Source organism: Balaenoptera borealis (genome assembly GCF_965194805.1).
Source record: "Balaenoptera borealis genome assembly, chromosome: 5".
Lineage (NCBI taxonomy): Eukaryota > Metazoa > Chordata > Mammalia > Artiodactyla > Balaenopteridae > Balaenoptera > Balaenoptera borealis.
Window position 1 is genome coordinate 82148167 of NC_138862.1, and position 19151 is coordinate 82167317.

Below are 19151 nucleotides of genomic sequence, written 5' to 3' on the forward strand. Positions count from 1 at the left end.
TTAAAATTTTTCTCAGTTTTAATTTCTACTATAGTAAATATAGAAGATACAACTCACATAAACAAAAGCCCTTTGGGAATCTCAATAATTTTCTTGGTCCTGAGCCGAAAAAGTTTGAGAACCACTGTTCTATTATAATATATTACAGTGTATGTGTCAGAATCTTCAAGTAGACTGTGAGTATTTGTGGACAGCAATACAATTTTTCTTTCTTTTTTTTCTCTTCTTTCTTTTTCTTTTTAAAAACTTTCCCCAGGTATTGACTGACAGCCTTTTTATTTTTATACAGCAGACCATCAGCAAAGCGAATGAAGCTAACATATAGCAGCAACTACCATTTATTTGGGGCTTAGTGTTTCTTACGCGTGGTGCTCAGCCTTTCATTTAACACTCATTAGGTTCTAGAATTACCCCTATTATATACATGGTGGAAACTTAGAGACATTAAATAACTTAAAGGCATAGATAGCTAATAAATGGACCTGCCAGGACTCAACTCTCTGACTTTAGAAGCCAAGCTCTTAACCATGTCAAAAGAGTGGAAAAATGCAGAGAAATTAGAAAATCTATAGTTAGGCAAGACAAATTATTTACAAAGCATGGTTCCAGTAGTCTCTATCAAGTAGCTAGTTTACCTTTGCAAGGCGTTTGTAATTCTGGTTTTCTCCTGGATATTCACATTGTGACTTGGAACAATTTTTATTTGGTTTAACACAGAGAGCATACTCCCTTATACTAAAGTTAATAAGATCTTTCCTAAGAAGGTCAGCTCCTCAACCAGAATGTATTGCCTCTGTCTCTTAAGGAGACGAATAGGTGGTACCTCTTAGTACCTTATGTCTCTGAAAGAACTAGTAAGACACAAATTTTAAAGTGTAACATTATAAACCTAACATAACAATATTATAAAAATTGGAGAAATAAAGAAAAAATTACTCTTTCACCCTAACTCAAAAAAGTTTGGTGTACTTCCTTCAATTTTTCCCTTGAAAAATTTTAAACATAACTCGAATTGTGCTGTACTTGAAACTTTCTCTCCTGTTTCTTTTCTCTTACAACTACATCATATATATTTTTCATATTGATCAAACGGATTTCATCACCATCATTTTTAAAAGGCAGCATATATTCTGTCAGTTGATTATTAACTATAGTTACTCTTGTTATTTGTGATAGTTATGTTCTATATAAAGTCACCAGGAACAATGAATTAGTGAATACTGAACCATTGCTTCTTGGAGAAATATAGGGTTAGGTTTCTGTGAGCCTCTGGACACAACATTTTCATTAACTGATCAATACACAACTTCGCTTTATGTGTGTGTCTGTTTAAAGACACTTTATTGATATACATTGTTGATTCATTAACATTGAACTCACAGCCAACATCACAATAATTCATGCCTAAACGAAGCTGATTTTCTTAGCACATCATGGCCTTCATAGGAACTCCAGGCAGCACTTCAACACTATGCTTGGGGGCTCTTTTAAATAGCGAAATCACCAACAAAAAGCACACAAATGCAAAAACCAGGGCACTAAATCGACTTCAAGAAAGACACTTGTTTACAGTATGAGCTCTGAAACAAGCAGGCAGAGACAGTCACCTTATTCCACCTCAGCTGGGAGTGTGTACTTCAGACCACTCACATTTTTCACTGCTCTACACATGTGTGCAAATGACCTTTTGTAAAAGTGCTGCAAGTATTGATTTGGGGGTTAAAAATAAATTTTAGTGAGCAGGTGAGTTCACAAATATGGAATCTGTGAATAATGAGTATCAACTGTATTTCCCTATTATTGAACAGTTAGGCTATTTCTCTTTCTATGAAAATAATGCTGTGATTAGTTTATGCATAAAACTTCTTCTTTTAGGAGCACTTCCTTAGGAACAGGGCTAGTTACAATTTTGATAGAGCCTGCTTATTGCAGTAGCTCTTGGAGTAGCTCGTGCCAATTCTTCAACACAAAGTGTTGTCCTAGGACCAGTAGCACCAGCATCACCTGGGAGCTGATTAGAAATGCTGACAAGATCACCCCCAGATTAAGTGAATCAGAATCTGGGTTTTAACAAGATCCTCAGGTGATTCCCATGCACATTAAAATTCTGAGAAGCTCTCCTATAAATCAAGGATTCTCAAACTTTACTATGCATCAGCATCGCCTAGCCAGCTTGTTAAAACAGAGATGCCTGACTCCACCCCCGGCATTTCTGATTCGGAACATCTGGGCAGGGGCCTGAGACTGTGCATTTCTGACACATTTCCAGGTAATCCTATGCTCCTGGTTCTAAGACCACACTTTGAGAACCACTGCACCAGCTGGTTCATGAGTAGCTCTCCGGCAGGATTAATGTTTTTAAATTGCTAATGCATCTTATTTTTGTAGAAGGGAGGGAAAATATAATCAATTTATAGCTCATCAAAAAAAAAAAAAAAATCCTTCTCACTGTATAGGGCCAGGGTTTGTGGAGGCAGGTAAGCCAGCCAGGATGGTTACACCTAGTCATGGTTGGTGGGGGGGAGGCTAATGTGGAGGGATCAACTGAGAAACAGAAAAAGAAAAAAAAGTTTTTTCTCTTATTATTTAGGTACCTCCTATAAAAGAATCTATAATTTAAGTACTTGCAAAAATTCCTATTGAATAGTTTTTCGTAAACTATATTTTATTAATTACATCCCCAAATAAGAGAATATGGTAAAAAGTGTCAAAGAAATTTTTTTTTTTACTTCGAGTTTCCTGTGGTGAAAAATAATATGTGTACAGCAATGAAAGGATAGGTCCCAAAACAAGGCCCCGAAGCTTAGTGTTTTTAGTCTTTGGCAAATCTTTGGCTATGACTCAGGAATACACTGGAGATTTCTTTTAGAAGATAGAAGACTTGAGACTACAGTTTCCTCACCCTGAATCTTCATGTCCAGCCCAGTCAATTCAAACACATAACAATTCTCCAGCATAAACGCATTTTTGGGAACAAGCCATATGCATTTCAGGTATATCACGATTACCATTTCATATTGCTTATGAGCTTGGCAAAGCTTTAAGGCAGTACAGTCTCCTAGATAGGTACTTCCTTGGAGTGCCTTCCTTTTCCTTAACCTGGGACCCCTTTGCCCTACCTTAATAGTGAGGTTCTCTTGGTCATTCCTGTTTACTTTCCAGGCCTGGTCCAAGGCTATTAGAAACTGGGTGGCTAGAAGCTCTTTGTTTTTAAAACCATTCCAAGTCCTTTTAAATAGTTAGTAGGAAAAAGACAAAGACAATCTGTGACAAAAGCAGTTGACACTAACAATTAAAAACAAGAGGGAAGAGATATGGGAACATATGTATATCTATAACTGATTCACTTTGTTATAAAGCAGAAACTAACACACCATTGTAAAGCAATTATACTCCAATAAAGATGTTTAGGAAAACAAACAAACAAACAAACATTAATCCTGCCGGAGATCTACTAATGAACCAGCTAATGCAGTGGTTCTCAAAGTGTGGTCCTAGAACCAGGAAATAATTGGTGAGTAATTAGTAAAATGCTTAATCTTATACTCAAAGGTATAAGATTCAGTTAAAAGAAATCCTTATCAATGAAGATAAGCTTTTGATCAAAGGGGAGCAGGTGATGGGGAGTGAGTGCTGTTTCAATGTGTTATGGCAGAAGCCCTGAATGGAGAAAAGATCATATAAAGGATTAAGAAAACATAAAGTATTATGTGATTGATTTTCTTTCTCCAAGAAATCTACTCTGGTCTCCAGGTCTCTGAGAACACATAAGGATTAGATTAGGGCCTAGCTTTAATCATTAACACAAGCAGTATAAAGCAAATGTTCAGTTATTTTTGATTAGACAAACAGACAGAAGGGGTTCTGTTCAAAAATGGCCATAAATAGGAGGGGGAGGATGAGGAGGAAGGAGGGAGAACCTGGCAAAATAGTAAAATTTCTTTTCAAATTGGCTCTTGAGCCCCAGCACCTGCAATATCAGGTGGGTATTTCCCAGGAGTTTTTATGCTTAGCAAAGATTTAAAACGAGTCTGTAATTTAGGTCTAGCAGTGACTGGAAATATCCAAAGGTATGTTGCATCTGTTTCTTCTTAGCATGCATATATACTTGAATTTGTTATGTGAGAGGAAATAATTGGTGAGTAATTAGTGAAATGCTTAATCTCACTTTAATCGAAAGATTATTTTCTCTGGAAAAAGCAATCATGGCTTTGTGTTTTGGTGGGCTTGATCTCACTAATCTCAATTCTCCACGGTTACGCACGCCTGCAGATAGCCTAATGCGTCCCATTAAAGGCAGGAGGGAGAGCTACTAGAAATGCAGGCACAGTGCCTCAGGGGTAATAAGAAGCCTCGGAGGGCTTGTTTGGTAAATTGAGCCCTCTTTAGTTATAGCAACTGTGACAGCCCGCTTTAGGACACTAAGAGTCTGTTTCAGTCTGGGTCTCAGATCCATTCTCTTTGGTTTAAGGTGAAAACTGCTGGCCTGGATGCCACCTGCCTGGGCAGGTGAGCCATCAACGCAGCCACAGTCTCCCTGGGCTCTGCCTCCCTTTTCTCCATCATCTTTCTCCATTCCTTTGTCTTTGGCTATTTCCTAAGCCATTCACTTTTTTTTTTTTTAATTTATTTTTATTTTTGGCTGTGTTGGGTCTTTGTTGCTGCGCGCGGCCTTTCTCTAGTTGCGGCGAGCGGGGGCTACTCTTCGTTGTGGTGCGCTGGCTTCTCATTGCGGTGGCTTCTCTTGTTGCGGAGCACGGGCTCTAGGTGCACGGGCTTCAGTAGTTGTGGCACGCAGGCTCAGTAGTTGTGGCGCATGGGCTTAGTTGCTCCACGGCATGTGGGATCTTCCCGGACCAGGGCTCGAACCCATGTCCCCTGCATTGGCAGGCAGATTCTTAACCACTGTGCCACCAGGGAAGCCCCAAGTTTTGCTTATTAAGAGCACTAATAAAAGTCAGATTAAGGAAAAGGCTACAAAACACAACCAGCCTGAGGTTATTAGATTATCTGTTGCCACATGCCCTATTAGCCCAGACCAACAAAACACTAGTCTAATGGAAGCTTTCTCTTAACTACAAAGAACAACGGCCAAGACAACTTCCTCATACAGAGGAAAATCTGAAAGTGATTTAACCTTTCTTTGTCGCACCCGGATATCTCCACCTGAAACACTTCTGACGCTTTCTCCTCCTCCACTGTAGCAGCATCCCATGGGGGTTAAACTTCTATAAAAGTACTATGAAAAAATCGGAATAAAGGTAGATTAACCAGATAGTCTTACAAACTGTCACTTGCCTATCTGATGTAGGTAATAACCAGATTTTAAGAATCCTAACAATGTTAGGGTTAGAAAGGACATTTGAGATCACTAAGAACAATTTCTTCATCTCATATATTAAAACCAAAGCTGAGGGAAAATTTCAAAAAGCTGAGAGAATTGGAATCTTGCCAAGGATGATCTGAAACTGCTACACTGGCCCTTATAGTCTTAGTACAATTCTTCTTCCATTGCATCATTGTCTCTTACAGCAGGTAAATAGAAAACATGTTGATTTTATCCATTTTAACATAAGTAACCTTTTAGATAAAGAAAGAAGGCAGGTGGATGGTTGCATAATAGATCCTCATTATTAAAAACTTTACTATACACCAAGGGTTCAATTCGCCCTCTGTTCAAGGAGGTGCATGAGAATCTCCTGCTAAAGTGTAAAAAGCAAAAGGAGTCTGCAGTATTCCCTACGCTGATGGTTCTCTGCCCATTTCATCTGAACACTAGAACACATCCTCCTTGTTAACTATCCCTCACCATGCAGTGATTCTCAGTTGTGACATTATGGAAGGACCCAACCCCTTACCCCCACCATACATAAACACACATACTTAGAAGGATCTATCCTAATAGGGCAGCAAGCAAAGTTTGAAAAAGTTTCCCAAGCACCATCCCTGTCCTGGCCTCCATCCAGTGGAAAAATCACTAATCCAAAAAAAAAAAAAAGTACTTATCCAATAAACAAACGTTTATGAAGTGTGTACTCTGTGCCACGGACAGGGTATAAAGTGCTGAACAAGAGTTAATACTAAATACTCACTCTGGGTTTTAGTGCTTAGAAGCTGCTGTCTTTATATACCCAAAGTGCTTGGCATGGTCAGCCACCATCCCCTCGGTTTGATGGTTCCTTAATCTCCTTGAGGAATCTATATCTGCACATAAACCAAATGATGAAAAGGTTCCTTTTTGATTTTACCCCACTCCTACTCTCTGTTCCCCTCCTACTTTATTTTTCTCCTTAACATTTATCAGTCTAAACATAATTTACTTATTCATTGTTTGTCAGCCCCAATAAAATAAGCCCTCAAGAGAACAAGAATTTTTGTCTATTTTTTCTCTTGCTGGGTCCCCAGTACCTAGAACGTATAGTAAATGCTCAATAAATATTTGTTGATTAAATGAATGCCAACACTTCTACACCTGCCAAGTCTATTTGATACATCCTTGCTTCTACCCTGGTCTCCCCACCATTCCCTTCAATCATTCTCCCATATAGAGGTCCAGTATATTGGCCTCTGTCCTCTTAGGATTTTTCCTGTCAGCTACATCTAGGCAAAGTACAGCCAGCCTGGGTTCCATGATTAGCTAACACATGATGATTTTCATTCACTTCACCCTCTTATCTTCCACTGCACCTGCTGCACCAACACTTAACCCTATATTACTCCCATTGTCCAACTTATCTTACTGTTTGTCCAGTCCAGAGCATTGCTAGAGAAGATTTAGATGCATGCTAGACTGGACCAATCTCAATTCATGGTAGGACTCAATGCTCAAAATTCATAGTATACAGAAGAAAGAGAATGGGATTAAGAATTAGAGCCGGGGGGACTTCCTTGGTGGCTCAATGGTTAAGAATCCGCCTGCCAATGCAGGGGACACGGGTTCGAGCCCTGGTCCGGGAAGATCACACGTGCTGCGGAGCAACTAAGCCCGTGCGCCACAGCTGCTGAGCCTGCGCTCTAGAACCCGCGAGCCACAACTACTGAGCCTGCGTGCCACAACTACTGAAGCCCGTGCACCTAGAGCCCGTGCTCTGCAACAAGAGAAGCCATCGCAATGAGAAGCCAGCGCACCGCAACGAAGAGTAGACCCTGCTCGCCGCAACTAGAGAAAGCCTGCTCGCAGCAACGAAGACCCAACACAGCCAAAAAATGAGTAAAATAAAAAAAAATTTTAAAAAGGAGCATTAATTAAAAAAAAAAAGAATTAGAGCTGGGTTTAAAAATAGCGTATAATGTACACTACCTGGTGTCTTTGGCTGACTCAGCAACCTTTCTGAGGCTGTTTTCTCATCTGTAAAATGGGAGTGGTAGTACTCACTTCATATCTTGAGGATTATATTTGAAATGAAATAATGTACCTGAAAGCTCCTAGCAGATTTACAGACATGTAGAAGTTGCTTAATAAGTGTTAGCTCCTTCTCTTCCTTTAATTTAGCATATTTCACTAACCTCTGATGATGCCCTCACTCTCTGAAAATGACTAACATCCACTTAGCCAGAAAAATCAATGCTTTCTGGTATGAATCTTAATTTTCTTCTTTTCTCTCTTTTCCATATCAGAATTCTATGTCTTCACTCATCCTATCTCCTGATTCAGAAATAATGTCCCTCTTCTTTTGTAAGACTAACCCTCTATCCATACCAATAGTTTTCATCCCTGGCTGCACATTAGAATCATCTGTGGAGCTTTTTAAAAATGCAGATGTCTGGCCCCCACCACAGCCCAATTAAATATGAATCTCTGGAGGCGGGAGCATGGCATCAATATTTTTTTTAAGTTCCCTGGTAGTGTGCCAAGACAATTCAGTGGGGGAAAGAATAATCTTTTCAACAAATATTGCTGGAACTAGATATCCTCATTCAAAAGAATGAAGTTGAACCCTTCCTTATACCATTGACAAAAATTAACTCAAAATGGATCATAGACCTAAATGTAATAGCTAAAATTTTAAAACTCTTACAAGAAAACATAAGAGTAAATCTTCATAATCTTGGGTTAGGCAAAGCCTTCTTAGATATCACACCAAAAGCACAAGCAACAATGACAAAAAATAGATAAACTTAACTTCATCGAAATTAAAACATTTGGTGCTGCAAACAATATCATCAAGAAAGTGAAAAAGACAACCTACAGACCAACAACAAAAAAAATCACAAACCATATACCTGATAAAGAACTTGTATCCAGAATATATGAAGGACTCTTAAACTCAATAATAAAAAGATGAATAACCTACTTTTTTAAATGAGCAGAGGATCTGAATAGATATTTCTCCAAAACCACAATGAAATTCCACTTTAAACTCATTAAAATTGCTCTTACCAGAAAGATGGATAATAATAGTTGTTGATGAAGATGTGGAGAAACTGAAACCCTCATACATTGCTAGTGGGAATGCAAAATGGTGCAGCTGCTTTGGAAAATGGTTATTGGAAAAGTCTGAAAATATTAAACATATAGTTATCATATGACCTAGCAATTTCACTCCTAGGTATATACCCAAAAGAAATGAAAACATATGTTTACACAAAAACTTGTACACAAATGTACATAGAAGTATTATTCATACAGCAGCCAAAAAGTGGAAAAAACCCAAATGTCCATCAACCAATGAATGGATAAGTAGCATGTGGTATAGCTATTCAATGGAATATTATTTGGCTATAAAAAGGAACGAAGCACTGATACATGTTACAACATGGATAAACTTTGAAAACCTTGTACTAAGTGAAAAAAGCTACAGTTGCCCCTCAAACAACATGTGTTTGAACTGTGCAGGTCCACATATACTCAGATTTTTTTCAATAGTAAATACCACAGTACTATACAGTCTGTGGTTGGTTGAATCCAAGGATGTGGAAGAATTGCAGATACAGAGGGATGAGTATAAATTACACTCAGATTAACCCCCCCCTTCACACATTGTTCAAGGGTCAACTGTAGTCACAAAAGACCATACACTGTATAATTTCATTTATAAGAAGTGGTCAGAATAGGCAAGTCTATGTGTAGAGAAAGTAGATCAGTGGTTGCCTAGGGCTGAGAGTTGAGGGGAAATGAGGAGTGACTGCTAATGGGTATGGGGTTCTTTTGGCAGTGATGAAAATGTCCTAAAATTGACTGTGGTGATGGTTGCACAACTCTATGAACATACGAAAAACCACTGGCTAGGAAAGAGAGACAGAAAGTTCCCCAGGTAATTCTAATCTTAATGTCTATTTACAGAAACCAATTTCTGAACCACAACACTCAAAGTGTATATGGTATTTTACCTTCTAGATTCCTTAGGGGTAAAGATGGCATCTTCTAATTCTTTCTCTCTCCCATATCCTTAAGGAATAATAACAGACACAGAGCAGGAGTATGATATCTTTTAAATGACTTTTTTTAAGTAAAAGAGTGTTCTTTGTAAACGGTTTTTTAAAATTTTAATCAAAATTGTTAAGAGTCAGGCTGCCACCAGGCAGAACTGATCATCTTGGCTATCTTGATTCATTTAAACTCCCCAAGCAATTAATTCAGCTATAGCACGTAGAGAGATGGTAAGTAGACAGTGCAAACCAAACTGACCGGTTCTGCCATTCAAAGTATGGTTGTTTCACCATATAACAGTGGATGTGGCCGCTGGCCCTTAGGAACTATTCTTTTGACAGCTCCCCAGGACACAGCTCTGGTTTGACTGACTTTGTTTACTAAATAAATTAATTCCTACTTCTGGAGTAGCTTCAATTTTTAAACAGAAAGCCATCTATTGACAGTCACTGATACATAGGATTTTATTGTTTGATATTAAACAATTAAGAGTTATTGTTTTTTTCCCTACAAGTACACCATACATGAAAATAAATATAATCTAGAATACAGTCACTAGGAGTGGAGAGAGGGGGAGATTCTATAGCCACTCTGTGCCTTAAAGGGATAGCTTTACTTTAATAAAACCAAAGGGCAAACTGTATTTCTTTCATGGAAATTAAGCTCTCTTTGGCAAAATGTACATAAAAGAGTCTGATGAACATTTCCTAAGATGAGTTTAATTATGGAAACACATTTTTTAAAAAATCCTAAGGATTCAGTCTTTTGATCTAGCAGTGACCTAGTAGACTTTAATAATTTAAACTAACTTCGAAATTGCTACTTTCAATAGAGGCTCTGAAGGTACATACACAAAAAATGCTGAAATAAGTCTAGGTGTTTACAAATATAGGGAATTTTGTCATTTATTCAACCCAGCAGATTAAAAAATAGCAAAATATGACACCATAGTTGTCTGAGCATAGGACAAAAACCTGGTTTACAATCAGGCAGAGGTTTTCCCTTCTATAACTCTAGTGAGTTCAAATGTACTCAGAAAAACAAAATGAATGAGGGCAATGTCAGATGAGAAATAAAAAGAAAATTCTAAATCCTCAGGTAATTTTGAAATGAAATGAGTTTACAGTTGGAAGATTCATTAATAAGAATAATTCAAAAGATATCATTAGAGCCATAATTTAGAAGCCTTGTTTCATGAGGAGATTATAATCTGAAAATCTCAAAACTAAGAATTGATTATACAAGGTAAACAAGATAAGGCTAAATGATAAAAAATAACAGACATTTTGTGTTCTCTCTCACTGGAAAGAACAACTGGCTACATGCTGCTGACTAGACTATAAACTGCTCTAAGTGAGGCAGTTGGAAAATGCTATTAGATTATATGGGTTGAGGAGCTGCCCCAGGGGTAGAACATGTCACAATGTCACATCCCTCTTCTTTACTACCACAACTTTCACCAGAATCAACCAGAGCCTTGGAAAACAAATTCAGTCACAAAGACTAACTTTCTGTTAAAACTCCAGTCAAACTATCAAACCAACTTAATACCTGGAACATATCAGAAGTTTTCCGTGTTCCCCAGACACAGTGGAATAAACGATTTTCAGTTGGAAGTTCATCTTAGAAAAATGCTCATGCGCATTTCTAGGCATATAATTACGGGATATACTAAGAAACCACTTCTTAGTTTTCATTAGGGGATATTTAACAAATCAGAATTTAAGGATAATTCCCCTTTTGCCTCTGGTGCAGGCTTTAGGTTTTTGAAAACGTAAAAAAAATGTACAGAGTGACATAAAGAGCTATAAATATGTATACATATATGACTACAGCTCCCATAATAAAAGCTTTTGGAAAAAAAAAAAAAGATTGAACTGGTATTCATCTTCCCCAAACTGCAATCCCAAGATATTGACTGTTATACAATTATGAAACAAAGGCAAGGTGAAGGGTGAGAAACAACAGAAAGGACGGCAGAAAGGAAGACAAGTGCTCATCAGGCTAGAACCTGCTCTGTCTAGCTGGCCCGGCTTTCTCCAGCACCTTTCTGGTACCAGTTCTGGGCTTCTCCTATAATACAATTCACATAATCGCTCAGAGAGATGAATCTCCCTTTAAGGAAAGCCAAGCCAGCATCCAGAGGTAACGTGCAGAACCGTAAATGAAAAATGTCCACGTCTAGCAGGCAGACAAGCAAAGGAAAACCAGCTGTCAGTTTCAGAGGCTCCTAGCTGTAACGGGGTTTCAGGTTTCTCTTTGCTTCTGTCTGTCTCTCTCATCGTGTCTCCTTCAATAATATCAGTTTTCTAATCACCTCAAATCACAAATACATTCTCCATCTGTCCTTGTGAAATAAATGCTGATGAAACAGAAAAACAGAGTGCGATACTCACAACAATGAAGAATTCCTACACATGCCGTTCCATTTTCTTGCTTTAAAAAGATGTAAGGTTAATTTAAAAAGCCTTGCAGAATTAGAAAAATAAGGGGGAGGGGGATTCTACCCACACAATCCTCCCGCCCACCGCAAAGGAGCCCGAAGGCTTGCTGACGTCACAGATTCATGAATGGATGTAAATTGGGCTGGTTTAGGATTCCGCACAGACTTCGCTGTGGTGTGTGCTGTGAAAAAGAAAGGGAGGGTCCAGAGCAGCCCCGGCCAATAGACTTCAGGCAGTCATGGCCTGCCTTCTTTCAGAAGGAATCTGGTCACAGAATAAACAGAGCCCACCAATCAGGGGCGTCTGCCACTGCCTTAGGACAGACTGGCAGTCTGAGGAAGGAGGGTGTGCGTGTGTGTGCGCGCGCGCGCGCGTATGTGTGTTTGTGTGTGTGTGTGTGCAAGCGCTGCAACAGTCATAAAAACATTATTATTGCTACTGAATGAGGGCAGACTGGCAGCCTGAGGAGGGAGGGTGTGTGTGCGCGCGCGTATGTGTGTGTGTGTGTGTGTGTAAGCGCTGCAATAGTCATGAAAACATTATTATTACTACTGAATGAGGGAATCAGAATTTTGGTGAAATCAGTGCATGCATATAGAAGATATCACAATCTTTTATTCATTAGAGCTATTTTCTTTAACCCTTTTCTTGCTGTTCAACAATGTGCCTGATCTGATGTGATAAAAACAAATCAAAGTCAGAGAAAGTGTCTCTAAAACTGATGCCCAGTAGACAAGTATGCCCTGCACACCAAGACTTGTAAAAGCAAAATAGTAGAGAAATAATAATGGGAACAACAACCTAGCGATTAAGGAAATAGATAAGAAAATATTACATAAATGTAATTGTTTGGTAGAACAATATCACCTTGCTGACATTTGCGATGAATCAAAAGTGCGTGTGAAAGAGTAATTTACTGCTACATTTAAATAAGGTAGGGCATTTCCTCATTGGTTTATTAAACTTCTGACATTCAATTAAGATGTAGCTCCAAAAGAGCTGTTAATGTTTCTTTGAGCTAATTTTTGTTGTAGTAAGATGTCTTATTACTAATAACAAAAACAGCTATAATTAAATTCACCCAAAGAGCTCATGATATTAAACAAATTTTTCTTATTTAAAAAATTTTAACAGCTTTATTGAGGTGTAATTGCTATACAAAGAACTACTATATTTAATGTGTACAATTTGATAAGCTTGGAACTATGCAAATACCCATGATACCATAATCACAGTCAAGGTAGTAGAAATATCTGACATTTCCCAGAGTTCCTCGTGTTCCTTGGGTTTTTTGTTATTGCTGATATTGTTGTTAGTTTTTGTGGCAAGAACATTTAACATGAGACCTACTCTCAGCAAATTTTGAAATGCACAATAAAATACCATATTGTTAGCTATAGGCGCTATATTGTACAGCAGACCTCTAGAACTTATTCATCTGGTATAACTGAAACTTTATACCCATTGAATAACAAATCCCCATTTCCCTCTCCCCTCAGGCCCTGGAAACCACTATTGTATTCTCTGCTTTCATGAGTTTGACTATTTTGGATAACTCGTATAAGTGGAATCAAGCAGTATTTGTCTTTTTTGTGACTCGCTTATTTTACTTAGCATAATGTCCTCCAGGTTCATCCATGTCGCAAACGGCAGAATTTCCTTTTTAAAGACTGAATAATATTCCATTGTACATACAGTATATACATTTTCTGTATCCATTCATCTGTCAGTGGACACTTGGGTTGTTTCCATATGTTGGCTACTGTGAACAGTGCTGCAATAAATATGGGAGTGCAGATATCTCCTTGAGATCCTGATTTCAATTCTTTTGGATATATACCCAGAAGTGAGATTGCTGGATCCTATGGTAGTTCCATTTTTAATTTTATGAGAAATCTACATACTGTTTTTCATAGCTGCTGCACTATTTTACATTCTCTTCAAAAGTGTACAAGGGTTCCAATTTCTCCACAACCTTCCCAACACTTGTTATCTTTTTAAAAAATAATAAGCCATCCTAAGAGGTGTGAGGTGATATCTCATTGTGGTTTTGATTTGCATTTCCCTGATAACTAATGATGGTGGGCACCTTTTCATATACCTATTGGCCATTTGTATGTCTTCTTTGGAGAACTGTCTGTTCAAGTCCCTTACTCATTCTTGACATCAGTCTTGGCAATAATTTCTTGAAATGACACCAAAAGCAGAGGCAACAAAAGCAAAAATAGACAAGTGGGACTATATCAAACTAAAAAGCTTCAGTCAACAGAATGACAAGGCAACCTACAGAGTAGAAGAAAATATTTGTAAACCAGATATATTGTCTGATAATGGGTTAATTTCCAAAAAATACAAGGAACTCATACAACTCAGTAGCAAAAACAAAACAAAACAACCCCCCCCAAAAAAAACAACAAAAAAACTTGTGACACTGTTTACTCTTTTTTTTTTAGCTTAGTATCGTCAACAAAATTTTAAAAATTTTTATTGGAGTATAGTTGATTTACAATGTTGTGTTAGTTTCTGTTGTACAGCAAAGTGAATCAGTTATACATATACATATATCCACTCTTTATTTTAGATTCTTTTCCCATATAGGTCATTACAGAGTATTGAGAAGTGTTCATTTTTTCCTCTTCATTTTAAATTTTTTCAAAGTTACACAGAAGTGGAGATTAATATAATTTATTGCCCTGTATCCTATCATTTCACTTCACAATTACCAATACTTTACTAATACTGATCATAACTTTTTTGAACTTTGGGAATGACCTTAAATCCTTGAAACTGGAACAATGGTGGTTAATATAAGGCCTTGGTTATAAGGTGTCCAGTAACCAAGAACATTCTGAACAGATATCTGCTCTATCTCTCAATCAGATTATTTGTACAGCTGAGAGAAGGAGAGCGGTTGTCTGTTTCTATGTGGTTATAAAGGGTTCAAACCTGACACTAGTAAGTACTGCTCACTGCTTACCTCACTTGGGGGAAAAAAACACCCAACTTCCCAGGACTATTTTATACGCAGGAAAGATGTTCAGTATATTGTTCTATATACTCAAGCAATAAAATATCACTGGCAAACAACATATTCAACAAATTTCTCTAAAGGAGCTTATTGTGGTATGTCACTATGGAAAAGACAGACCAAAGAAATTTACCCATGCGACATGGGTGTGCTCAAGACCAATGTAGTACTGGTACATTCCTAGTAGGCCTGAGTGCACCACACTAATCTATATCAATCAATATGTCCATGTACCAGGATTATTTCAGAACCCACAAATGGAAAGAAGATGAATATACATCTCTGTTTCCTTCAACAGCAATCAAAGCCAACCAGGATACACTGGAAGAATTGGATTTATTAAAAAAACAAAAAACAAACAAAACAAACACTTCCAAATAATACAGACTAACTAATACAGGCAACCTCTTTGTGGAACATGTCAATGAGATGGCCAAATCTGTTACAGAAGCTAACACGTTGCCTGTAAGCTCTGAGAGCAACATCACTACTCAATCAAGGATCAGGGTAGGTCTCTGAAGCAATTCAACAAAACAGAGTATATAAATGGTTCTAATAACAGCCACCTAAGATATTGGTTTAATATGTAATCTGGCAAATAAAAATTAGCTGGCTCTACAGACTTGCCATTTTAGTAAGATGAACTTTAGTCTGGGTTAGCATGCCTCCCTAGAGCACAGAAATACCAACTGGGCCAACAAAAACTTCTCTATGTCAAACATCGTGGGAAATCATTGGGAAGATAAGTTGTATCCCCAAATTACAGAAACTGCACAGGTTATTCTTCAAGGAGGCCAATGTTGTTTTAGGGACAGAATTTGGAAGGTAGGGAAAGGGGGCCATGAAAAACGTACATCCTAGAGCAATACTTCCTGAGAACTTCTTGTGATGATAGAAATGTTCTATAATTTGCACTGTCTCATACATTAGCATTTGAAATGTGGCCAGTATGACTGAGGAACTGAATTTTAAATTTTATTTAATCTTAATTAATTAATTAATTAATTAATTATTTAAAAAACATCTTTATTGGAGTATAATTGCTTTACAATGGTGTGTTAGTTTCTGCATTATAACAAAGTGAATCAGTTATACATATACATTTGTTCCCATATCTCTTCCCTCTTGCATCTCTAATTAATTAATTAATTAATTAATTTAATTAATTTAAATTGAAAAATAAATAGTCACATGTGGCTAGTGGCTACTGAATGGGACATTGCACCTCTAGAGATATTAAGCCAAGTCCCATAGTCACAAGTAATTTTTTATTTCAGCACGTGGGCATACTAAGTGTGGAGCACTACAAAGCCATTATCAAGGTGAGTAAGCTCTTTAAAGAACCAAATGAACCTCTTCAAATTTCAGTAATGACTAGAAGATGACTGGTCTCCTTTCCCAAGAAGATATTCAAAACTCATTATTAGGAAAAAATTTAAGAATAGAAGTTAAGGTACAATTATTCTGGCATAAAAATGTGAGCTATTCTAGAGTTGGCTTTTTTCTTGAGAAAAAAAAAATGTGTTTTTTTTAAAGGAAAATGACTCAGTTAAGCCAGAACCTAAGAGAAGTTAAAGTATTATGACCCAGTGAAAATTTTTGTCATAAACACCAAGAAAAAGAAAGAGTATGATGACCTCAGTTCTAATGCATGAAGATTCGGATTTCCTTCACAGGCACCAATGTGTTTAGAAGCTAGTAAAGAGATCTGGGTTCAAATCCTGACTCTGTTATTTATTAGTTATGTATGTTCAGGTAAACCTGAGTGTCAGTTTCTCATTATTAGAGGGAGGATGAAATGTACAGTGTGGGGAATATAGTCATTAATAATGTAACATCTTTGTATGGTGACAAAGGTGGTCAAAAGGTATGAACTTCCAGTTATATGATAAATAGGTACTAAGGATGTAATGTACAACATGATTAATATAATTAACACTGCTGTATGTTATATATGAAAGTTAAGAGAGTAAATCCTAAGAGATCTCATCACAGGGGAAAAATGTTTTTTCTTTTTTTTTTTTTGTATGTATATAAGATGATAGATATTAACTAAACTTATGTGGTAGTCATTTCATAACGTATGTAAGTCAAATCATTATGTTGTACACCTTAAATTCATACAGTGTTGTATGTCAATTATATCTCAATAAAACTGGAAGAGGAAAAATAAAGTGGGGATAATAGGCTATGCCTATTACGTGAAAGTTAAGTAAAATAACACATGTAAAGACTTCAGTACAGGGACTTCCCTGGTGGCGCAGTGATTAAGAATCTGCTTGCCAACGCAGGGAACATGGGTTCGATCCCTGGTCCGAGAAGATCGCACATGCTGCGGATAAATAAGCCCATGCACCACAAATACTGAGCCTGCGCTCTAGAGCCTGCGAGCCACAACTACTGAAGCCCGCGCACCTACAGCCTGTACTCCACAATAAGAGAAGCCACCGTGATTAGAAGCCCGCGCACCACAACGAAGAGTAGCCCCCGCTCAGCTCGCCGCAACTAGAGAAAGCCCACGCACAGCAACGAAGACCCAGCACAGCCCAAAAAGAAAAAAAAAAAAAGACTTAAGCACAGTACCTGCATATAGAAGATATGCAGAAAATGATACTGATAGCTCTCTTTGTTTCATTGTTGTTGTTAGAATAAACAAAATAAAGATTCTTTATCGTGCTTATGATAAAGCTTGAACAGATCTTTGCAGGAAATTTAAAAAATATGTATTAGTGACACGTCTTCCAAAGAAAAGCTCACCCAAATCATTTTCCTTTGGTAGGTTGAGGAATACTTTCTGAGGTTCTGAAGGTGAGTGGGGTAAAACCCTGAGGAAGTTAAGGGAGGTGACCAGAAATTCTCTTTATCAAAAAAAAGCTAAATTTTCCTTCATAAAGATGTAGTTTCATGAACTAATATAAAAAACAATCTGTCTAATAGGTGAGAACACTAGTCAGAATTCTCCACTTCCGTATCAGAACATTAACCCTAACTTTCCCTGTTTCCAAAGTATACGGTTCCTCAAACAACAATTCCTTTTTTTTTGTCCTTCACTTAAACTATGAGAGATTGTGACTAAGGCTCTGAGTGGGTCTTTCTAATCCGGAGAGTCCCAGGTCACATCCTCTACCTCCTCATTCTTTTTATTTTTTTTAATTTTTAAAATTTATTTTTATTTTTTATTCAGACAACATTTTCAATATTCACATTTCAACATTCAAAGGCCTCGGCAGACTATTACTTGAACTTTGTTGTTGTTGTTGCTGTCCAGCTCCCAGGAAATGTGTCCATGAGAAAGTGATTTTTAAGAACCATCTAAGGAAAAACATTCTCATAGATATTACTAAAATCTGTCCTTCATCAAAGGAGATAGAGAGATAATCAGAAAGCTACATGCTACCTAAATGTCATTAGCTTAGTACTACTTAGCAGAATAACTATCATTGAGCTACACTTCTATGTTATGGTTTTCCTTTTATTATAAGGGACAGCCATATTGCTTTTACGTTGTCCATTATCTTGCGTGATGTCTCACACGTAATAATTCACACGAGGAGTTCGTTTTAGAACTCAATACCAGGGACTTCCCTGGTGGTGCAGGGGTTAAGAATCTGCCTGCCAATGCAGGGGACATGGGTTTGAGCCCTGGTCCGGGAAGATCCCACATGCTGCGGAGCAACTAAGCCCGTGCGTCACAACTACTGAGCCTGCGCTCTAGAGTCCGTGAGCCACAACTACTGAGCCTGCGTGCCACAACTACTGAAGCCCACACGCCTAGAGCCCGTGCTCTGCAACAAGAGAAGCCACCGCAATGAGAAGCCTGTGCACCACAACGAAGAGTAGCCCCCGCTCACTGCAACTAGAGAAAGCCTGCAAGCAGCAACAAAGACCCAACGCAGCCAAAAAATAAATAAATAAATAAATTTATTTTTTAAAAAAAAGATTATCATACTAAGTGAAGTAAGCCAGACAGAGAAAGGCAAATATCATATGCTATCGCTTATATGTAGAATCTAAAAAAAAGAAAAAAAAGATACAAATGAACTTATACGTAAAACAGAAACAGACCCCACAGACATAGAAAACAAACTTATGGTTACCAAAGGGAAAAGGGTCGGGGGGGACCTGAAACTAACACAACATTGTAAATCAACTATACTTCAATAAAAATAAATTAAAAAAAAATAAAGTCAGTGACTTTTATCAATTTGTACTATATATCAACTATTATGCTAAGGGCCTCATATAAATACCTCAATTAATACAATGATTTGAGTAGGTATTTTGATCCCTGTTTTAAGATTTGGAATGT

General features: G+C 37.6%; 1 protein-coding gene across 3 annotated transcripts in view; it reads right to left on the minus strand.

Annotated features, from left to right (window-relative positions):
• Positions 1-19151, minus strand: part of MAP3K13 (mitogen-activated protein kinase kinase kinase 13) — a 160664-nt gene that overhangs the window by 74843 nt on the left and 66670 nt on the right. Inside the window, exon 1 of one of the 3 annotated variants that reach the window (XM_082392942.1) lies at positions 11767-15847. The exons of the other annotated variants lie outside the window; for them this stretch is intronic. The gene's annotated coding sequence lies outside the window, so the exon portion shown is untranslated. Of the gene's footprint in view, positions 1-11766; positions 15848-19151 lie in introns of those variants that run through there. 3 annotated transcript variants of the gene reach the window in all.